The sequence below is a fragment of the Parasteatoda tepidariorum genome, chromosome X2, assembly GCF_043381705.1.
Source record: "Parasteatoda tepidariorum isolate YZ-2023 chromosome X2, CAS_Ptep_4.0, whole genome shotgun sequence".
In the NCBI taxonomy this organism is placed as follows: domain Eukaryota; kingdom Metazoa; phylum Arthropoda; class Arachnida; order Araneae; family Theridiidae; genus Parasteatoda; species Parasteatoda tepidariorum.
Window position 1 is genome coordinate 16,735,701 of NC_092215.1, and position 25,110 is coordinate 16,760,810.

The following is a 25,110-nucleotide window of genomic DNA, read 5'->3' on the forward strand; positions in this document are numbered from 1 at the left end:
GAAGAGATATTACTATATTGCTTTGTTTTACTCGCTTTTTTAATTTTTTTAAAATTTCAGTATCAATTTTCATTCAAATATTCATACACAGGTGAACAATACAATAATGACTCATTGAATATAAAAAATAAAACAGTATAATTAATGTAAATTGAATAAAACGATAATTAATCATTAAACCACTAATAATAATCTTAATAATAATAAATAAAATAAGCAATATAAATTGAATAAAGCAATAAACAATCATTAAATCAATAAATTACTATTTTTTTCTACTATTGAAAACCTAGTGCTATTATTTTACATCTTTTCATGAATTTCAATTCCTTCTTTTATACAAAATTACATACATATTATATAAAAATCAAATTTTTTTTTATTTTCTACTTTACTTTTGTAAAATGTTTAGTTATTCAAATTTATTTTACTCCATTGCCTTGTAAATTATAATTTTATCTCAACACCCAGCTTTAGTTAAATAATAAATAAAATAATCACACTTTATCTTATAATAACCGAAATAAAAGAAAGATAATGCTGTGAAATTAGCTCGTTTAAAGAACAATTTAATTTCACGCCCTTAAATATAAACTATATTTAAAGTTTCGAAAGCAAGTGTTTTTCGACACACGGTTTTTCATTCATTAAATGAAATCATTAATATTCATTCGCCTTTCGCAGTTCATCAGCTTTTACTCTACACGCGGATCATTCAACCAAAGTTTAAATGAGATCATAAAAAAATTCTTCCCATTCATAAAGTTTCTTCTCATTTACTCCAGCGATAAATCGCCAAGAAATAAAATCAACAAATATCAATTCTCTAACTTTAATTAACTTTCGAAGAAAGTTTCTTAAACTATCGTCTGTAAGTCAAAATTAAAAATCGTTTTAAAACCGTATCGTGTTTTTGGATGCAGAGGAGAATTATTTTTTTTATTTTATCGTCTGCTTTCAGTTGGCTGACTTGGCTAGTTACGCGTTCAAAGTTGGGCGCCAATGCCGCTAAAGTAAAAGAATGAAGGATGCTGAGAACTATTCTCTTTTGAGAATGAGTGAAAGTGAACGGGCAGTTCGGCAATAGAGCTTACAGTTGTGGTTCGTTCTCTGTAGCATGTAGTGGGGTGATTGCGGACTTAATAAGTGGGGCAATTTTTGTTAAAATATAAACATTATTTTTGGATTTATTTTTGAAGGATATGTGCTAATGAAAATATAGAAATATTTAATAATGTGGACTCTAGTCATTTCGAATTTGGCTTTTTGTTTTTATTTTCCATTACTTGTTCAAAGCGCATCGGATTCATCAGGTAGGTTTTCATTCCATTTTTCATAAAAAGCTTATTTTTTAAATGTATTTTTAAATTTTATTTTAATAAGAATGATTTGCATGTATTTTTTTTTTGATGAATAAAAATAATTACAATAATATTGATGTCATTTTATGGAAATATTATTTTATCGTTTGCAGATATTTTTTTAATTCTTTACGAAATTTCGCTACTTTTAATGAAATTTTTAGACTTTTATTTTAAAAACTGTGAAGATTTTAATGTAGTAAACGATCTAAAGTTTAAAGATTTATTTGTAAAGATACTGCTGGATGCATTTTTATTCCAATTTAATGTAAGATGTGCTAACTTATTTTATTTTTTAAAAATATTAGAATCAATTTAACAATACAAGCATACGATTTTCTTCAAAATGTGAAATAATTTGAAACTAATTTATAAAATTTAAGTGTAAAATTATCTGTTTCAATTTTTTTTCAATAGTAAGGTAATTACTTTAAAAGAACATTTCTTGTATATCAAAAAATTCTTTCATTGTTTAGAGACTTTAAATATTTTATCAGAGTATATTTCTGATTAAAATGAATTGTGTATTTTGCTTTAAATATGTTTTTTTTAAAAGAAAAAAATGAGTATACCATATTTTAATTACCCAATGTGTGTTATGTATAAATAATAGAATTTTTCTATTTTCGTCATTTATAATAAAGTAAAATTTCGCATTCATAAAACTGTTTAATGTTTTATCATTCTATAATATTATTTAATTGTTTAAAACCTTAAAAAATTAAATAAAAATGAAATGTACTAATTTTATTCGATAATTTATTTTTCCTTTTGAAGATTTTATGAGCATTAGGGTTTGAAATAAACTAATTTTCATCCATGCATACGAGAGGAAAAATATAAAAATCCCTCATGCTTATCTTGATGATAATAATGTTCTGAATCAAGATCCAGTTATCGATAAAATTTTGTACCCCTGATCTGGTTTTATTAAAGATGAAAAGAAAATTTGATGTATCAAAAAATATAATTTATTTTTTAAGAGTTAATTTTCAGTATACAAGCGCATTTTTTATTACATAATATTCTTCAGAAAAATCCAGTTCAAATTGAATCAATTTGTTTTTTGAATTTCGATTTTGAACAGTTTTGGCGTGTTGCTGTTATACAGCATTTATATAAATTCTACTAAAATTTATATAAAAAAATGTTCTTTTTTTGTTCAAGATAGAAAAATGCTATTTTAAATTATATTATTAATGTGTATGATTTTTAAAGAGATTGATATATGCTATAGAAAGGGAAACCAAACTGGGAATTTAAAATTGTATCAAACTCGAGCATAACATCCGATTTTCAAATTCGACTTTTGAAAAAAAAAAACCGGGTTTCAAAATTCGCGCACGCTTTCTTGGCGACATTTGGTGACTTTTTCACAAAAGAGTAGGCGAAAATTGTTATTCTATTGATTATCAAGTTCGAGTTCAAAACTTTTTTTTTCATAAGTTTATTGGAAATATTGAATAAACGTTTGAATGTCATTTAAAATTCTCAAACTTTGATGAGTTCTACAACATTAAAGCAATTTTCATAAAATTTAAATAAATTTTTCATCGTAATATAATTTAATATGCTTACACGCGTCTTTATGTTGTAGCGCAAAAAATAACTGAAATTATTTTTTTTAAAAAATCTGCAGAGATAAACAATTTATTTTTGTTGCAATAGAGTTTTTAAAGGAATAAAAACATAAATTTTTAACTTTAAAAATAAATAATTTTTAAAACAAGTACAGTTGCATATGATTTTTGATAAAATCGTTTAAAAGCATTATTTCCTTGTAGTGAAGTTTTCTATATTTGAATTGAAAAAATTTTATTTAAAATTAATAGTTAAAATTAATATTTGGTGTTTTTTAAACACCAAATCTTTGAGCGAATTATTTTACCGTAAAATCGATATTTTTTTTGTTTTTAAGATCAATCATCCACAAAATTCTTCTTTAGAAAAAAAAAGAGTTTTTGTCGTCTAAAATTGACGTTGTAAGATATGGTTTATGCGTTTCTTTCTCACAAAAAGGTAGCTTATTGATAAAAACTAAATCCTGTCAAATAGATCCCAAATCTACGGTAATTTTAGATTCGGAAAATTAGGAGCATATTTTTCAAAAATTCACAAAAACAAGACATTTTCCAAATAAAATCTAGACGAACCAGTTTCACAATTTTATAAAACAGGACCTTTCGAGAAAATTCTGAAATAAACCCTGATATATATATATTAACGTTAACCTATAATCAGTAAATGAGTAGAATGTTTTCCTGCGCAGTACGGAGAAACTGTGTTTGGCAGGAAAATTTGCATACAAATTTGTGTAAGCAGCGCAAACTGGAAAATTCCTAAAGTGATTTTTCCCCCAAAAGCTTTTTTAAATTTTTTATTTTATTAAACTCCGCTAAAGTATGCCCCTTTTTTTAAAAACCTTTCCGCATACTTATATATTTGCATTCCGCATACTTATATATTTTGTATAATTAGTGATCACTTAAATAGTCGATGTTCTGAACTACAATGATTAAATATTCACATTGTTCATTTACATTGTTAAATATTTCCATATTACTACAATTTTTTTACTATGTCGCGAACAAACAAAAACGGTTCATATTCGAATTTCTTACTTAGGAAAAGGAAAACCTAATTTTCGGTATAGCATTAAATTTATTTTGTTACGTATGATAAAAAGTTTTTACAAAACTGAATAAAAATGTCGACATGTTGTTTGAATAAATTAAAAAAAATTTCGACTATTTTTAACATCTTATTATTTTATAATAATAGCGTTCGATTTGGATTTCTTTATTTTACCGCAGTTCCTCGAGTGTAATTATTGACAAATATATTTTATGTAATTCAGTTTATGATAAAAGTATTTTTTTGTGTGTAAGGCAAAATATATTTGTATTTTTTAATATAAAAATGTATTTTTATTACAATAAAAATTAATTTTATAAATTAATTATATTTTAAAATATTTTATAAGTAAAGCATTCTCGCCACAGCCCGTTGTGGAAAAAAGAAGTCTTGGAAGTTAAGGCCTCGCAATTTCGTCTCCAAAGGCATGAGTTTTGTAATGAGTTAATTGCGCACAAGCCGTATTTATTTCACGTACCTATAGATCCAAAGCTGGGTATGCTTTAAAGCTTCTACTGACGATTGAACCTCAATTCTTACTCAGATACAGCACTTGTGCTGTATTTAATATTTTATGTATAATTAAAAAAAATTTAATTTAATAAATTTTATATTTTTTCATCAGTAAAATGAAAGTTATGTAGTGTTATTAAAAGTTTACTGTTGATTTGAGTTAAATTGGATTTTTTAAAAATTTTTATATTTTATTATTTTACATGTCCTTACAATCAGTTAAGACGAAGTTTCCCAAAGTCTGATTGGGTGATTTTTTTTCAATTTTTATCAGTATTTTTAATCCGTTCTTTTCTTCCTTTTCTGAATTTTTTGTTAGCAGAACTCTACTGTTTCGACTTATCTTATTTTTAGCTCTTTAAGATGACTCTTACTCTTGGCTTTCTTCAATTAACTGTCATCATAATAGCTGACGTGTCCTTGACCATGACCAAATAAAATTTATCAATTAAAATATGAGTAAATCTAAATCTTTCATCTAATGTTTTTTTATAGTCGTTTACTGTCTTGTCTCAGCTGTAAATTGATTAGTATTTGAGAATTCAGACTTCATGACTTTGCTAAAAGTATTTATGGCTTTATTCTTTTTCGAGTTACAGTTTGTTCCTTTCAGTATTATAAACGTGGTTTTTTTTTTGAAATAAGATTATTTTTTCAAGTAAAATAGTTTGAAAATTTAAAAAATGTTTTTGTTGAAACATTCTGAAAACGTCATATACATTTTTGGAAATTAATAGTTTTTCAGAAATTAGTAGTTTTTTAGAAAAACTACTTAAAATTGATTATTTAAAGTTTAAACATTGACGGGATAAAAATAAGTAAAGTATGTTACTTTTTTTTGCTAAACAAAGGAATAATCCAAAATTCTGAAAAGGTCCTTTATTATGCAACAAATGAAATATAAATATTATTTTTTAAGCCCTTTAACACAGAATTTGTTTTGTGGAAAACATATATTTCATAAATTTTTTTTATTTTGTATCAGTTTGGATCAAAATAAGTGCAGAGATGCCAACTGCTCCGGACACGCCAAAATAATTTAAGAAACGGTAAATAACTACAAAGTAAATTTTGCAAATATTTGACTACTTTTGCTTGCTTTTTAAAAGGTAAAACATAACATAGGTACTACAAATTGGTGAATGATATAAGCCTACGAATTATTTAGAAATAGTGGTGGATAAAAATCTACTAAATTGAATTTATTAAACCAAGAATCACAATTGATAAACTACCACTTTAAAATATATATTTGCTGCCCGGAGCAAGCTGGCATCTCTGTAAGTGAAAAATATTATATATTTATCATTTTAACAAGTTATAGTTAAGAAATACAGAGTAAAGCAAGAGTGTATTTTTCGGCGTTAAAGGTAAAATCTTCCAAACACGGCTCTTTTCTAAACAATAATTTTTCAATTTTGCTCTTATTTGCAGTTATTTAGATCTAGAAGAAACAGTTATTTATCGTTGAAATTTTTAAAATTTAGAAAATCAGTTATTGATAAATTTTTGAATATGAATAAATTTTTTTTTTAAACTTAAATTTTTTTTTCCGTATTTTATATTTTAGTACTAAATTAATTCCTGTAATCTAACATATTTTTTAATAACTATTAGACAGTGTTTTATTATTAAAAATTACCAAAATATGTTTTTACTTGCAATTAAAGAGTCAGAAAAAAATACATGAAAGGAACACCGGTGTCCCATCTGCGTCAAAGGGTTAAATGATAAATTTTTGACATAAAGTCAGGGACATCTTGTGGCACCCCAGGGTGCCGCGGCTTACTCTTTGTGAACTTATCTCTTAAAATATTACGGTACCATTTAAGCAAAAAAATTTCAAAGACATTTTTAAGAGTTACTATGTAAAAGAAAATGACAAAAATCTTGTGGAAACATTTTTCTTCTCCAAGGTAAAACTCCTTGCCTGAAATTATGCATGGTTTCTTATTGACTAACAAATTCAAAAGCAAGTGGTTAAAATGTGTCTTAGGACATTTAAAGGTTAAAAACGCAATATACTTAAAGCTTGGAACTGGGAATTTAATTTTATCAAGCACTTTTTAACGCTATTTTATAGTTTCAAACAGAGCTTTTCTTTGAAAGTTGTCTTTTTAGCAGTTGAGTTAGTCATGATTAACGATCTTGTGAGCAATCTTGCTTTCCATTACATCGCTATTTTGCCTAAAAATAATCCTTTTTTCTAGACTGAATTATGAGATTTTTAATCATTTACCTATTTTTATTTTATTTATTTATGGTTTATGTGTATGAAAATATACTCAACTTCAACAACAACAAAAAAAAAGATTAGTTTTATGAAATTAAAGGAATTTTATTAAAATAACATTATTACGATATTTATTTTCAAGGTTCTAAGTTTCACATTTTTTTGATTAAAGGTCATTTTATTTGTATTTTCTGGCAAACCTTAAGCTTATTGATTCTAGTTATACAACGCTGTTGAAATTGTGTTTTGGTAAAAAAAATATTATTACAAGAAAATCATGTTAAAAAAAAAAACTTTTCTTTTCAAACTGTTTTGTGAATAGTTTTTTTATTTAATTATGTAGCTATTTCACAATCTATTATAATTTATGTAAATAATCAATTATTTAATTTATCTTAATTTGCAAAGGAAGGTATTTATGGCAATTTTATACTATTGTAAATGTAAAAACACATATTTAAAATTTCAGAAAATCGGGTTAACATATTTCTAAAAAATAATGAAGTCCCGATTTCAATGCGTTTTACCCCAAAAATTCAGATATCTACAAGGATTACAATTGTTAACATCGGAAAAAGTCTATCCGGATGTTTTTTTATTAGATAGGAGAAACATTTTTGAGGAAAGTAGTTAGAAAAGAAAAATTGTTATACTCTAAAACTACGCTTTTGCTTAGTTTATTTTGCTTAACCCAGTTTTTTTTCCTTCAGCATGCATAGTTACCTACAGCATATATAGTTAGAAAAGGTAAAAATGATGCAAAAAGCACAAAAAATAAATAAAAAAGACAAATTATAAATATTTCAAAAAATTTGAAATTTTTTTGAAATTTTTATACCAAGGAAATTCCGTCCACTTCTCGCTGTCGCTCACCAACCCCGGAACTACAGTTTTTTTCAGATCGCTCCGTGATCGAAATCCCCTATATTTACTCTTTAAACTCTTTTTTCCAGGAGTCTTTTTTTTAATTACATCATAAAAATTAATTTTATAATTTTAAACTATAATAAAAATAAATTTGAATGATGATGAATAATAATGAAAATCCGATCTTTAGATCAAAAGTTATGAAAATCAAAAATTCAATCAGCCGTGTTTTTTTTAAATTTACTATTTGATTTAGTGGGCGGTTGCAATATAATAAAATAAAATGTTTCCTGTGGTGTTATCTAGTGGAAATTCTGAAACTAGTGTAATACTTATCTTAAAAAAATACTGAGAAATATTTTGATGTAAAAATATTATCTTCAATAAAAATGGGTTATCTTTATATAGCCCACAGTTTTTCAGTTCTAACTTCTTAAAAATTAAACAAGGAATGATAGAAGCCATAAAAATGAACAAAATTTTGACAAAATAATCAATTTAAGTTCCTTTAAAATTAACTCTTTAAAACGGAAAAACACTAGACACTTCAATAGTTCTTTGCTTTGAAATTGTACTTAAAATTTCAATTCGAATAGATTAAAATTTAACGTCTTCAGTTTATCGATTGTTTGTTAATCTTGGATTTTAGGTTCAATTCTTAATTTGTGTTTTCTTGCAAAAAATTTGCAAAAATCAGTGATTTTGATCATTTTCATCTAGGAGAAAAAATGACGCCAAATTAGCGATTTGTAAAAAAGGTTTCATAACGTTTAAAATATTTAAGTTATTTAGTAGTATAATAAGTAGATGATTTTTTTTCGGTAAGATATAGTTTAAAATCATGGCATTGCTTGAAGAATAAGGCACTTAAACTATGGCTTTTTTCTTTTTCTTTGCTACAGAGCTTCGATAAACTGCATTAAAAAGACGCTTCATAATATATTATATCGTTAAAACTTTTCTTTTGAAAAATGAATACGATGTCGCACACTTATTGAAAAACATTCGCCATCTCTGTCCTAGAAAAAAGGCTTGGTATAGTTTTGTTTCTGAAAGCTTTTATCGTGATGATTATTAATGTATATATATATTCTTAATTACTACTTAATTTTACACTTACAACTATGTTTTGAAATTAGTCTATATTTCGACTATTTTATGCCATTTTAAGCAATATTTTTCAAAAATTTTGCTATTTTTCTGCGATTGTGAGTTATTCACACTGCTACATGTTTCACAAAATGTCTAAGTTTGGTTATGAATAATATAAATTCAATACTATCCTATAATTTTTATATATATTATCCTACATTTATATTACCCTTATTTTTATATTATCCTATAATTTTTATCCTATAATTCAAGTATTCAAAAATAAAACAATTTTGCATGCAATCCTGTCAATTTATTTAAAATTTGTTATTAGTATATTTTTAAGTACTAACGTCTTCATACATTTTTATATCTCTTCGTTCTATCCGTCATTTGATGCGGAGGGAAAAAAAACTCCTTTCCACACCTTGTTCATCTCTTTCTTCCATTCTAGACACAGCTGTTCTAGATTTACAATTAGATAATCATAGATTTACAATTTTTACAATTCTGTCAATTTATTTTAAAATTTTTCAATGGTATATTTTTACATACTTAAGTCATAGATATACAATTTTTACATTTCTGCCAATTTATTTTAAAATTTGTCCATAGTATATTTTCATATATTTAAGTCATAGATTTATTAATCACAGATTTACAATTTTTACAATTCAGTCGATTTAATTTAAAAAATTTTAATGACATTTCTCTATATTAACTTCTTCATACATTTTTATATCTTATTGCTTCATCCGTCGTTCGATGTTGAGGTAAAAAAACTTTTTTACCTCTTGTTCAACTTTTTTCCATTCTAGACGCAGCATCTTTATAATCATAGATTTACAATTTTTACAATTCCGTCAATTTATTTTAAAATTTATCAATGGTATATTTTTCTGCATTTAAGTCTACATTTTTGCAACATCCGTCGTTCGATGTGGGGAAAAATCACTATTTTACGTTCGTGTTCAACTCCTTCTTTCTTTTAATCCAGACATAGCCGTTTTTTAATTATGGCTGTAGTTTATTTTTGGTTGGAGATATTAAGAAAATAAATATAACTATGTGGATACATTTTGGGTAGCGCCCATACTCAAGCTTGACCCGGTTTGTTATCTCCTTTTGAACTTGAGCTAAAAGTTAGTAGGGTGTTCCTATTTTTTTCAGAATTTAAATCACACAGATTGCAATGATCTGTATTTTAATTGCTTTTTAAACACTCGATGATGCAGAACATAAATTAAGCTGTCATCTACTTCTAGTTTTAAAAGAAATAAATTGAATAAATTATTTAGACTAGCAAAGAATAGATCCCCCAATCTTTCTTGGCTTCATTTCAACAGACAAAGCGGTGAACAAGTTGAAGAAAAAAAAAGAGCTGCACTGATAAAAAAGCTGCTGATTGAAATACTTGTGAAGAAAACTTTCTCTTTGAAGATAATTTGCTTAATGCAGTAGTTTGCCTGATAAAAATAAATGTAGCCAGGTCTTTTTTTTATTTTCAAAGTTCGGATTTCCAAGTGACCAGAACGGTTTTTGGCAGGAATTTCAGACTGAATCTGAGAGGCTTTGTTTTATTTTCCCAGTACTTGTGGGATTTATTTTAAAGACGAAAAGCCTTAAATTATGTTATTTTAGAATGTTATGATTTTTTATGATTGCGTGTCTTTTTTTTTTTAATAACTAGTCAAACCGAGCAAGAGTGCCATTTAAATAGTTTTTTAACAATAAATAACAGTTTCTGAACAAAAATTTCCATCCATTGCTAGACAATGAATTTTAATTTATTGGTTAATAAATTTCGTTTTTTTGGTTAATGAATTTCGGTTTTTTGTTCAATGAATTTTAATTTATTGATCAATGAATTTTAATTTATTGATCAATGAATTTTAATTTATTGATCAATGAATTTTAATTTATTGATCAATGAATTTTAATTGATTGATCGATGAATTTTAATTTATTGATCGATGAATTTTAATTTATTGATCGATGAATTTTAATTTATCGATCGATGAATTTTAATTTATCGATAGATGAATTTCAATTTTTGACCAATAAATTTCAATTTTTGACCAATGAATTTTCTGCTTTGATTATTGTTACGTCACATTTTGAGTATAAAAATACCCCGTTGTTATTTTCGATTGAAAGATATATTTTACTTACTGTTGATTTGGTTTTAATTTTTAAGGGGGTGAGATTTTTTAATCTTGATTCTAGGAGACTTTAGGAACCGTATGGAAAATAGCAACCCTAGTGAAGGTTAAAAAAATACTTAAGGAACGAAAATAATTCGATACTTACGCGGAAAAGAGAAAGTTATGCGAATACATAAATGTACAGGGCGCTGGCTAAGCATTCGTCACACCTCGCCAAATGCAGTTATTTAAAACCCGGGTCTCGGGTAGATATTTTAAAATTATAACGAATGTTTTGTTCTAAAAAAGAAAACACATTATGTAGGTTTATATGATAAAAAAAAATTTGATTTTTTTTGTATATGTTCTGCGTGATAACCGCCTTCATTTATTTTTATGCATTATTTGATATTTTAGGCAGAAAAATGAAACCTCTACACAAAGGGGTTTCAAAATAAATGATACCTTTCGTATTATTTTCTCATAATTTTCTGACGTGTCTTAAGGTGTGGTCTACATTCTGCAGGAGGTCTTATAATGCAATCAAAACAAAACTCGATTTCTTGTTTTCTCTTCTTTAGTGAAAAATCAACTCATGGAACACCCACAGCGAAGTAATGATCAACTGTCGGTTTTTTGACTCAATGAAGGATAGAAAGACATGGTACATTTGTATGCTTCAAATTCTTTGTTACCAGAAAAATAAAAACATCTAACAAACAAATCATTTCCGTGCTTTCAAAGAGTTGATTATAATGCTTAATTTTGTTCAACTCGTGAATTATTTAGAAAAAAAAAAGTACCCGAAAGCTTAACTTGTAAAAGTAGTTGTTTTTGGTTAGGAAATAATATATTCGTAAAAAATTTTTTGTCGATTGTGGGACAGGAAATAGTTTTGTCTATTATTTGTTGTTGAGGAGGTATGATTTTCTTGTATTTCACCCTTCGACGCGGAATTTTTATTTAGCATATTTTTATTAATTTTTACATTATTTTGTATTAATTTAGGCCAATAAGTGAAAAATGTTGTATTTAGCATTTTAATAATTTATGGTTATGAAATTCAGCACGAAACACTTGCGTCTTTTTCTGCGCCAAAGGTAAAATCTTCCGAACTATCACTTCCAAACAATAATTTTTTAAACTTGCACTAATTTGTTGTCATTTAGATTTAAGAGAAACAGTTATTCTTCATTGAAATTTATTTAATTTACAAAATAAATTGATAAGGTTTTGAATATGAACGAAGAGAAAATTATTTTTCAAATGATTTCTTTTCGGCTTTTATGCATTAGTTCACATAAAATTAACGGATTATTTTAGTAACTATTAGACTGATTTTAAAATTAAGAAAACCAAAATATATTGTTGCTTGTTAGTAGAGCCCCGATCGTTAAGACACGGTTCCCAGCAGATCACCGAAGTCAAGCATCACTGGCTGCGGTCAGTATGCGGGTGGGTGACCACTTGGATTAGTCTGCGTAGGGACCGAGGGTGTGCGCTATTGGTCCTCGTTAAACTGTTCTACCGTGAAGTGCTCGACTTCGCGTGCAGGTCGTCGGGCGACTGAAGCGGGGGTGCCATCCCCTCTGCAGAGGATCAAAATTGTGATGGCATGTCTTCGGATCATCCTCAGGGATGTTTCCCAGACCGTCGCCAATAGCCCATTGTGCAGCTCTAGTGCGACGTAAATTTTTTATTAAAACGACACCGGTGTCCATCTGTGTCAAAGGGATATTATATAAGATAGGTTGAAAAAAATTAGCTAAGAATAGCTGAAATTACTCCTAATGCTTGATAACGAATGTAATAGGAAGGATAATCTTTTTTTAAAAGATTTTTCTTAAGAGATTTAATTTATCAAATTGTTAACTTGAAATAAAAATGCTTCAGCAATGGAGATCTACATGTGTATGACTATTGAATTTTATAATTCAAAAGCAAAATATAATTCATTTTTTAACTCATGAATTTAATCTTTCAATTTTAGCATTTTTAAACTCAAATAGCTTAACATTTTAAAAGTTTAAAGTTTTAGCAACCTTTTTCAATAAATAATACTCTTTGATTGGGGGGAAAGGTAGAACTTGCCGATGGTAAAATTGCAGTTTTTAACTATTTATAACTTAATAATTATTTGGACGTAGACAAATTTTAAATATATTTTTTAATCTGAAAAATTAGTTTCAAAAGAAACTCAGCTTGATTAGTGAGCCGCACTTCGGGTACCTTATTGTTAATTGAAATTTTTGTTTAAAATTGTAAATCAAATGAATGTTAAAAAGTGAATACGTTTTTGGCGGGGGTATCCGAAAACATTAAAAAAGTTCTTGACTGCTAAAAATTAAAGGGCCATGTAAATAGGTTTTTTTTAATATAGTTTCCTGTATAAACTGTGATTTAAATTTTTTTAAGGGACCCACCCCTTTGCACAAATTTTAAAAAAATAATGCAACAAATTAACTTTCTAAGGGCGAAAATGAGTTAACATGTCATCTGAATTAAACAGAGAGATGGGAATTGATTAAGTTTTTCTCCATATTGAACTCTTAAATGACGCTTAAGTTCTTTTCTTTTTTTCATTTTTCAATTTTTCTTTAACTTTGACACATCCTATTGAATTAATTGCATAACATTTAGATTATGCATGTTTTAGTTATTATTCTTTATCATCATCGAATGCATGAAACATAATTTTGTTTTTATATTGAATTTTTTTTTAAATTAATAATAAAATAAAATATGAAATTTGAATTTCTGACTTTTAAAAAATTTTATACACTAATTACGAAAAATACTTACGATAAATTAAAGTACAGAGATTAAAAAAAATATTTTGTGAGAAATGTATTCATAATTAATTTTAATTAATTTAAAACGCTTGCAGATTTGGGTTCTTCAGGAGAGGGCGGGATTTTTGCGCAAATTTTAAAAATTTGTTTTAAGGAAATGTAACTTTTAAATTGCGATTTAATTGCATCATAGACTTCGTTTACGGTCATAAATCTCTCCAAATTAGAGCCCCATCAAAAAAATCGAAACACCGCAAACATTTTTAAAAATCTCTAAAAAATGACTCCTGTATTTTTGGAATCAATATTAAACTGATTTGACATTATTCTTTATAATTAAATAATTTTTTAATATATTTTAAATATCATATTAACTATTGTATACCATGACGCCCGGTGGCTCAGGGGTAGCGCTACGCTCTCCCGAGCCACAGGTCCTGGGTTCGATCCTCGGGCCGGCCCAGGTTGACTCAGCCTTTCATCCCTTCAGTGGTTCGATAAATGAGTACTAAGCATGCTTGGGAACTAAACACTGGGGGTTTCGTGTTCGGCTGACCACCTAACCGGAACATCTGCTCCTGCACCCCAGAGTCCAAGGTCAAAAAAACTGAGATGGGTACAGTAGGCCTTGGCCCTCTATGGGCTGTCGTGCCACTGAGTTTAGTTTATTATTTACCATATAATAATTTCTATATAAAATCATTAACTGAATGTTATATAAGAAGCTCTTGAAGGAATTAAAAACTCAATAAATTTTGCTATTATATAAAATGAAATGTTTGCAAACATTTTAGTTTTGGAAGAAAATTTCCGAAAACTCTGTAGTAGTTTAATTAGTTACTCTAAGGTATTTTGACTTGTTATTAAATGTTTTAATTAATATTTAATTAACTTTCCTCTTTCTTTGTAAATTAGTAATGTTGAGTAAATGTGAAATTAAGTGTGAAGAATCAGAACGACTTTTTAACATATAATTTCTTGAAAATAAAATAGATGGATGAATTAAATATTTTGTTAATAAAAGCGATAAAAAAAAATATTTGTTTCCTTTTCAAAATTGGAAGAATTTCAAAATAAAGTGAAATGTTCTTGAAATTGTATTTATGTTTTCTAATTTTAATGCGTTTTCTGTTATGTTTACTAAATGTAAAGGGATTATGAAACAATAATACAAACTAATACTTTGCAACTTTGCATTGAGAAAAACTACTTTTTAGTCTTTGATAAATATTTATTGAAATTACTTTTACCAAATCAGGACGGTGAGTTTGATTTTTCTTGCTAAAAAAAACTAATTTCATCCAATCGTGACTTAATGACATGAAATTCCCTATGACGAAGTCTTTGTGGTTTTATAGCCATAAAAGTCCACACAGGTTTGGGTGATTGGGAAGAGTGGTGCGGAGGCCAGGGGATTATTACCACCGAATTATTTCGATCTAAGCTGTGGTAGTGTAGTGTGCACTTGAGTTAGTAACGTCTACATTTCATTCTTAAAAGTGAATCCTTGACCATTTTATTTTATTTTATAACCTGCGTTGAACAGCTGACACAATTTTGGGTTTATGACTACTAATGTTCAACTCCGTAGTTTTTCAATTTAGAACCCGATCCAGAAGTCAAGGGAACTCCTGGATTAAGTAGTGGGAGAAATTTTGCCTCCGTGGAGGCCTTTTTTAAGGTGCCTACCCGGATTCGCGTTACTTGGAGAGTGAAACCACGAAAACCTCCCACGGTTATCCTGACGCCAAGGGGACTCTACCCATGATTCGTCTACCACTGAGGTTATTTTACGTCAGCACTGTGGTTTGTGTGTGTCGGGTGAGGAATTCGAATTAGCCTGTTGTCGCTGGGATTCGAACCCGGTTCACCTCATTGGAAGTTGAATACTCTATCCCCTGAGCTATCACGACTCAGCCATACCTTTTGACAACACGCTAATAATCATTTGACTGAAAGCTAATAATCATTTGCACCAATAAATTAATAATCATAAGTTAATTAAATTAATTATCAATTAATTTATCAGCTGTGTATTATAATGATTAATTCTATTAATATATCAGCTAAGGCATCTTAGTATAAAATAAGCAACGTATAATAACAATTAATTCTATTAAAATGTTTACTAAGACACCATATCATAAAATGAGCTGCGTATAATTATTAATTCTATCTAGATATGAAACAAGGCAAGAAACTATAAAATGACCAATGTATAATAACAATTAATTCTGTCAATATCATACTAAGGCATCAATCTATAACATGTGCAATGTATAAAAAAAGTTAATTCTATCAAGATATCAATTAAGACACCATATTACAAAATGAGCAGTGTATAAATATTAATTTTATCAATATATCAAACAAGGCTCGAAACTGTAAAAGGACCAATGTATAATAACAATTAATTCTATCAATATCGTACTAAGGCATCAATCTATAAAATGTGCAATGTATAATAAAAATTAATTCTATCAAGATATCAATTAAGGCACGATACTATAAAATGTGCAATATATGATTATAAATCTATTAAAATATTAGCTAAGGCACAATACTAGACTTTTATATTCTCCTTCTTTTACAAGGAAAAAAAATCTTGCAACCCTCTCTCGGGTCAACAGGTGCCGCGACGAAGGGCTTTTATGTAAACAGAAGGTAATTTTGGAATCTTTGGAGTCTCAGAGGTTATGGCTTCCGGGTTGTCTGCAGTTCTGTAGAATCCTCTCTTTCACATCTAAGAACTGTTTAAAGCATTGTGTTTAAAAAGAAGAGACTGTTGTTATAAATTGTCGATCACCCTTTCCAAAGAGGACAGTTCTTTTTTTGCATCACCAATTCTAGGGTGTGAAGCAATGCTTTTATAAAAGTTATATTTATCAGTAGTTTAAGTTTATTTTACGAAGGTCTTTTTGGTATATATGAATGACTGGATTTTAGAATATCCAGCGTCTAAAATATTGGATAACATTTGGTACAATTTCAACATTAAAAAAAATATATTTTAAGATTTTTTTGTTTAATTACTTTTACAAAGCGATTGTCTATATAAAAGTCACCATCGTTGAACCAAATTTTTAATCGCAATGAAAAATTATAAGAAAGGTAAGCAATTCGATTCAACGGTTTAATGAAAGATTAATGTCTTAATATTTAAGGAGAGTGGATTTGGTTTCAGGACTAAAATGTGAAGAAATGCACTATAAAAATTCCTATAGTGTGCGAAAAGTACTAAGAATTAAATGTTTTGAATTTCTTATAATAATATAAAAAAACTAACAGTGTAATATTAAAAATTTAAATTAAAAACAACAACAACAAAATTTTTTTAAATCCATGAGTCAAGATGGTGTGTATCTTCGATGGTGTGTATCTTCGATGATGTGTATAACAAGATGGTGTGTATACCAAGATGGTGTGTATAACAAGATGGTGTGTATTACATCGGTGTGTATCTTGACAAACGCTACACATTTCTTATAAAAAATCGTATTTTTTGCCTTTATATTTATCTCAGGTCTCAAGAGACTACGTATTTATATTTTCGAAACTATCTGATAAACTAAAATCAATGATAGACGAAAGTTGAAGAAAATTACGCCAATTTTTTCAGTGACAAATGTTTGATTTTCAGTGAGTATTCCTTTTGTTGCACGGCAAACGATCTGTAAAGAAGTTCGCCAAGGGTCTCTAATGCTGCACAAATATGTTCTTGAATTTTTTCCAGTGTTTCTGGCAACGTTAGTTCATAAGTAGTATCTTTTTTCAGTATAACCTGCCTTAAACAGCCTACCCAATACTGAGTTTACGACTATTAATGCTAAACTCCGTAGCTTCGTAATTTTGAACACAGTGCATAAGACAATGAACTCCTGAATTAAGCATCGAAACAAGCAAGACATTGTGAACAAATTTTTGATGCAACTAACCCGCGTTTGCGTTAAATGGAACGAAAAACCAAGAAAACATCCTTAGATTAGCGGAAAGGGGACAAAAGCATTATTTAGAAAAATGACATTATAGTATTAAAAATATTTCACTAAAGAGCAGTATTTATAAAGATACATTAAGTATTTTTGTTTTGATGCTTATATAAAATAAGCTATAAAAAATCTTTTTGCTTAAAAACTTACTAAAAACTTTTGAAATTACCATTTTGGTGGTGGGGGATTTTATTTCCCTTATTTGTTTTATTCTAGCAATATATTTTTAAAAAGAAAAGCCACTACACTAAAATTCTTATTCCATTCATGAAACTAATAATTATATCGATTAAAAAAATTGTTATTTCAATATTAACTACTTATTTTTTACAAAATAAAGACATTTTACTTTTTATCAAAGCATGTCAAAAATTATATTTTGTAACATTTTCCTTCAATGTTTCAAATTTTAAATTCGATGTTCAATTGGCTACATCCCAAAGCATTGATAAGTTAATTTGTTCCTCTCTTTTTTACTATTTTCAAACTATCAGTGTATGAATGAGTGATTATTTCAATGACGGACACTACTATTCATTCAGCGATAATGGGTGGATAAAACTGCTGTTTCGTCTATCACCATCTTGATTTGTAACAAGTATCAATTTTCGTCTATATGGATAGAATAGATGAAGAGCGTTTTTTTTTTTCTTTTACTAAATTGATTTCGCATAGAAAATTTGTTAACATCAAGAGATATTTAATGTGTACAAATGTTATTAACGTATTTAAGAAGCGTTTAACATAAAAAGATGTGATTGAGGCATAAGAGTTATGTATTTGACCACTGTTTCCCAAACTTATGACTTTTGTGTACCCTTTCTAAATTTTTCGTTACGCTGTGTATCACTGATAAAAAAATGAATGTATTTTTTACTATAATAAAATTGCACAAAAGTTAAAAATCACAACTGACTGTTGACACCACTAATTATTAACTATTAATTCTGCCAAAAATAGCCAATTGAAAAATAAGTAATCGTAAATTTTCATGGCTAGCTTTATTTTTAAATAAAATTTTTTAAAATTTTCGTTTGTTACAAGATATTTCGCATGGGTACCACCACTAAACTATTACCGTACCCCTGAGGGTACGCGTACCACACTTTGGAAAACACTGTATTAGACGAATAAAATATTTTTAGAATGGACGATAAACATTTGACACAATTTTGGTTTTATGATTATTATTGTTCAGCACCACAGACTAGAAATTTGAACACAAGCCAAAAGACAAGTAGTGTACTCTTGAATCAAGTATTGCGAGAAATGGGTGGAGATTTTTGGAGGCAGCGATAACCTGCATTTGTGTTACATGAAAAAGAAACCTCCCACTGTTAGCCTGATAGCAAGGGGATAGTGACTCATCTGCCTACCATTGAGGATAGTTTACGTCAGCACTGTAGTCTTTGTGTTCCGGGAACAGAACATGTATTGACCAGTTATTGCTGGGATTCAAACATGAATCGCCTTATTCTGAAGCGAGAGCTCTGTCCCTTTATCTATTTGTTAAAACTAATGAGCTTATTATATGCCATATATAAGGTATCATTTAAGTTCTTATGCGATTTCAACGAAGAATTTCGAAACTTGGTTAATTATGAATTTATGATAGATGGTGAGAGGTAAGTTATATTCTCCGATTGGAAACTTTTTATTCTGAAATAATCCTTTTCCCTTAAAATAATAGATTCAAGATATAACATGCGATTCAAAATCGGGTTTAATTTTTAATAATAGTTAGGGGAGCTTTTAGAGATGAAACATCCCTATGTCTCTCTCAAATTATTGGATTATTTTGCGCAAGAGTATATGCTATCGAAACTAAATGATGTAAAATGGACAAGTTTGAACCAATTTACGAATGTCGAAGAGTTATATTGTGTGCAAATCGAAAAACAACGTAAGTGCTTCCCGATAGATTTCGAGAAAAGTTGCTTGAGAATTGTTTTAATTTTTAATGCCATAAAAGCAAATCAACTTTAACACTAGAAAGACTGAAACTTTATATATGCCTATATTGCCCAAAAGCAGTCAAAATGACATGTGATGAGCATTGTGAAAGTATAACTAATGCGTAAAGAAATTTGTTTAATTAATTTTTAATATTTTCTATAATATTTACAGTTAAATAACAAGTTATTGGTAAATATTAACAATAAAAAAAATTTGCTGCACTTGGAAAGAAAATATTAATTTATGCATTATTCGTACATTTTTTGCAAATGAAAAAGCAGTTGAAAAGAAGTCAAAATGACTTCCTTTATGCAGCCTAGTGCTAAAAAAAAGATTAAAATCAAAAATCTGCAATAAGTATGGCATATCATACAAAAATACCAAATATATAAAAATCACAATTTTTAATATTTTAGTCTTTTACGTTGATTTTTCATCAATTTTACGGAGAATTTGAATAGAGCGAATTTGGGAGGAAATTTCTATGAATTTTGAACGTGTTGCTTACATTTGTTTTCAGAAAAGACTTAAGACACCTAAGAAGTGGAATCATTAAAACTGATTTGCTGATATGCTTTTATACTTGACGCAATTATTACGCCTATCCTCTTCTTTTTTTGACTAGAAATATTCAGTGCATTTTTACCATTCTAAAAGCCTTGCAATGACTTACTAATAATTCTTATAATTCTATTTATTAAGTTTTTGTACACAAGAACTTATGTTTTACGCATACGGTATAATATAGAATATGAGACCTTATTCGACACTCTTGGGGCGTGGTAGCCCAGTTAGAGAATCGGACTCCGGTCCGGAATGACCAGTGGTCGATTGTGTACATCGCTATGACCCTCCGAGTACATGCGATATACGTGATTGTTAAATCTGGGGAATCGAAAGTCCTGTGGTCGGTCAGGTCATTGAGCAGTACCATGGGTACAGGAATCTGGAGAAAGTTTCTCTCCCTTTCAGATATTTGTCGAAATTGCGGAAGTGACCAAACGAATAACTGGTGGTGCCATCTATTCGGGTGGTTCTGAGCTAAGATGTTCTTTTCTCCCTTGCGGTGCTCTTTTGTTATCGAAAGGAGCACCTTCCTGACTCAATTCGCAAAAAGGTAATAACTGGCGTGCTTGGCTTATCCAAGTATCATAAGAAACAATATACACTCTTTACATTCATTAAATATCTTAAGCTATGCTGAAGGAATGTAATTAAAGGCGATACTCTGAAAATTTTCGTTCCATAAATATTTAAATAATTAAATCACTGGTATATTTTCATATGAAGTGAACAATTAATGTACGCGTGATTACGATTTAAATTGAAGTTAAAACCTATCTGACAATGAGTTTTCATTTTGGAATTGAGTAAATATGGATGCGAGCGCTCACATATGATTCTAAGGTTCGCATCTCTGTTATGAGTGCTGGAATCGTATACTACTTCCGGACTCTGAGAATAGCGCTGACATAAAATATTTTCAATTATTACTCGCATTTAGACTCCACTTGCTATAGATCCAATCATGGAAGATTTTATTTAAGAACGATACTGGTACTTTTATTTAAGAACGATACTGGTATATACTGAAACTTGTTAAATAATTTACTAAGGAATTTTCCAGGAGTGATAATGATAGGGGAATATTGATACTTGATATTATTGGTGCTTTCTCTCTTGAACGACAATGATGCATGAATGCTGAATCCTGTTAATTATTCAGTAAGGAATTTTCCATTAATGATAATGATGCGTGAACATGAAAATTTTTTACTATAGGTAATTTTCAATAAAGAGCAATTTTGTTGCATGAATACTCATATTTTTTAATTATTCCAATAAAGAATTTTCCATGAATGGCAATGATTTAAGATTATTAAAATGCGTTGATATAGGAAATTTTCCTGGAAGAACGATAATGATACATAAATAGCGAATTTTTTTTATTTAGTTCAGTAAGGAATTTTCCATTAATGATAATGATGCGTGAACATGAAGATATGCTACTATAGGTAATTTTTAATAAAGAACAACTATGTTGCATGAATACTGATATTTTTTAATTATTCCAATGAAGAATTTTCCATGAATGACAATGATTTAAGATTATTAAAATGCGTTGCTGTAGGAAATTTTCCTGGAAGAACGATAATGATACATAAATAGCAAATTTTTTTTAATTTAGTTCAGTAAGGAATTTTTCATTAATAATAATGATGGGTAAAAACTGTACTTTTTACTGTAAAGAATTTCTCTCCTCAAAAAAAAAAAAAAAGAAATTACGGGATTTGTGTACTGAAATTCGCTAAATACTTTATTAATTAAATACTTAATCATTGAAACTTGTTAAATACTGTAAAATAATAGTATAGAATCTAATAATAGGCAATAACCGTGCATCAAAACTGAAACTTTTTAGATTGTATTGTAAGAACTTTCCGTGAATGATGATGTTGAAACTAAGTATAGTTACTGATATAAATATAACTAAGATAAACGATATTGTTACATTATATCGTACTGAAGTAGATATTGCATTATAATTAAAAAAATAAAGATTATATTTTTTTATGAATGATCAGGATAGACGAATATTGTTACTTGTTAACTAGTCATTATTAGAATAAGAAATGTTTATTTAAATTGAAATCTGATTATTAGTACAAAAATTGTTAAGAGTTCTCCAGACCATCCAGGTTTTCTCATTTTAGCACTCTTTTCCTTAAATGTTCCAAAATAAGCATTAATAAAAATAGCAAGATCACCGAAACATGTTAAAGGATAAAAGGTCTTATCTTAAGATAAGAAGAACTCTTAAAAAAGATAGAACTACTTCTTTGCGGCTAGAAAACATTTACAATCTTATTTTACCAAGGATGATAGAAAACACGTTGTCTTTTGAGAAATCTTTTTTCTTTTTTCAAGGATATCGGAATCAATTTAAAACACTTGTAACATGCAAGTAAATCATCGGCTGTGTATTTACTGATAAAAGCCGTTTTTGCCTGTACCGGCTATTCAAACTCTATTATTTCCTCTTATCAAAGAAGCCTTTGAAAAATTAAAAAAAAGCTATTACTTTATCATAATTTGATTTACTTAAAACATGTAATTATTACATAAGTTAGAGCTGCTTATAGAGGTAAGGCATATTTCAATAATGCTGGAACTGCTAGATCTTTTTTGATGAACCTTTTCTAAGAAACTACTTATGATATCGCTTTGAAATTTTTTTGGGATATTTGAGAGTATATCAGTTGTATGCTGTGATAATGTTTTAGCGTTAACAGGAATGCTTTTTGAGTTATGAAAGATTTTTGCTCAAAAATGATGAAACTTTTTAAAAATTTAAAGTTTTCTGATATATGCATATGTATGTTTCAAAGATATGCATTTATAGTTATGTTATATTATGTTATGTTATAGTTATAGTTATACAGTGCAAACATGTTTACGTAAATATTTTGTGAAAAAAAAAAGCAATATCTTGCTTAGATGCTGAGAAAAGGTACATCGAAAAAGGACAGTTTTAGCATTATTGGCCTACCTACCCCCCGTTAAAAATAAAGCCTTTTTAAAGATGGATGATTTTTTTAAAATAATTAACAACAGTGTGTTATTAAAATTCTCTCCTAAAATTAGTAGACAGTGAAAAAAAATTATCAGAAAGAATTTCTTTATTAACTCCTGATTTGAAATAATTGAAACTCGTTCACTTTTGATGTTTCGATACAATTTTCGTTTATTGATTTACCGTCACATGAAATACTTTCGTGGGAAGTTTTAATTGAATATACGAAAATACTGGTTAGGAAGAGTAAACAATCCATCACTGTTGTACTTAATAATCGATATAAAATATATAAAAAAAATTTTATAGTTACAAAGCTCAAAAAAATTTCTATCGGTAAATTATTAAGACAAATATTAAGACATAAATTATTAAGACATTAAGACAAATATAATTTATAAAGGTAAATATCACCGAAACAAATATTTACATTATATACATTTCTAAGCTCAAATAGTTTAGCGAAAACAATTATTAATTAGATTCTAAGCAAAGCAACTTAGTAAAGTAGTTTATCACTGCTACCTTATTTGCGTAATTAATTAATTTATCCGAATTGGTACCTCTTCGATAAGAGAAGGCCTCCACACGGATCAATTTGGCAGTTCAATGTAACGAACGTCAATTGCGCAGTGGGGGAAAATAAAATTATTAAGATGTCACAACGTTCGAACATAATTCTAAAAGATCGGATTTCTCGTTCATCTTATTTGCGTAATTAATTAATTTATCCGAATTGGTACCTCTTAGATAAGAGAATGCTTCCACACGGATCAATTTGGCAGTTCAATGTAACAAACATCAATTGCGCAGTGGGGGTTAATAAAATTATTAAGATGTCACAACGTTCGAACATAATTCTAAAAGATCGGATTTCTCGTTTATGGTAACCCGTGCGACGGCATTCTCTATTCTAGGAGGTGTTGCACGAATCGCTCAGTGCATTTTCTTAACCAGTTATAGAAAATCAACTAACTAAATATTAAACAAGAAAAGTGCGGAATGACATAAGCTCGCAACATTTGGCAACTTTTGGCATGAGCAGATGTCTCTTGTCTAGAATTATATTTTACTCCTCCAGGAAAAAATCTGAAAATAAGATCCGTGGTGGCTCAGGGGATAGAGCGTTCGCCTTTCAATGAGGTTAACAAGGTTCAAGTCCCAGTGATGGCTGGATGATACGAATTCTGCCCCCTGCTAGCACCGACCCCAGTGCTGAAGTAAAATATTCTCAGTGGTAGACTAATCACGGATTCGTCCCCTTGCCGTGAGAAGTTTTCGTGGTTTTCCTATCCATGAACTTGAATGTGGGTTAGTTCCATCAAACAATCCTCCACGGATGTGAATTTCTCCCAATACTTGATCCAAGAGTTCCCTTGTCTTTTGGATTGAGTTCACAATTACAAGTGTATGAAGTTGAACATTAGCAGTCACAAAACCCCCCAAAAATAGTGTCGACTGTTCAACGACGGTTATAAAATCAAATCAAATCAAATCTGGAAATTAAATAATTTTATTAGAATTTTTTTTATCATTTACCGGGTTAGCTTTTTGTAATCAAGTCAATAACGTTCATGGAGCTTTTACGAGACAAAATGCTGACCTAATGGGACACATTGTATAAGTCTAATATGAGATAGGGTTTTCGTTTCTATTTAATTTTCACTTTTAATTAAAATGTTTGTTATTTTGAATTATTTTATTTGCGTAATGAAGTATATAAGAAGTATGCAAAGTATATAAGAACTGGCGTTTGGTTTAGAAATGCATAAAACCGTACTTTTTCGTTAATGATCACGTGCGGCTTCTAAATTTGAAATGAATTGAAAAGTTGTGAATGAACCTTCACTCTACAAACGCTATCGAAGGTCAAAGTGATAAGACATTACCTTGATACTTGAACACTTTGGTCTTGACCCTTCCTAGAGAGAGAGAGGCCGAAAATGAGGACATCA

At 28.6% G+C, this 25,110-nt stretch overlaps 1 protein-coding gene across 1 annotated transcript in view; it reads left to right on the forward strand.

Moving 5' to 3' along the window:
* Positions 1–1,044: 1,044 nt before the first annotated feature.
* The window catches only part of LOC107445274 (A disintegrin and metalloproteinase with thrombospondin motifs 9), a 230,572-nt gene continuing 206,506 nt past the window's right edge, over positions 1,045–25,110 (forward strand). The window contains exon 1 of the mRNA XM_071188448.1: positions 1,045–1,313. The gene's annotated coding sequence lies outside the window, so the exon portion shown is untranslated. The remainder of the gene's footprint in view (positions 1,314–25,110) is intronic.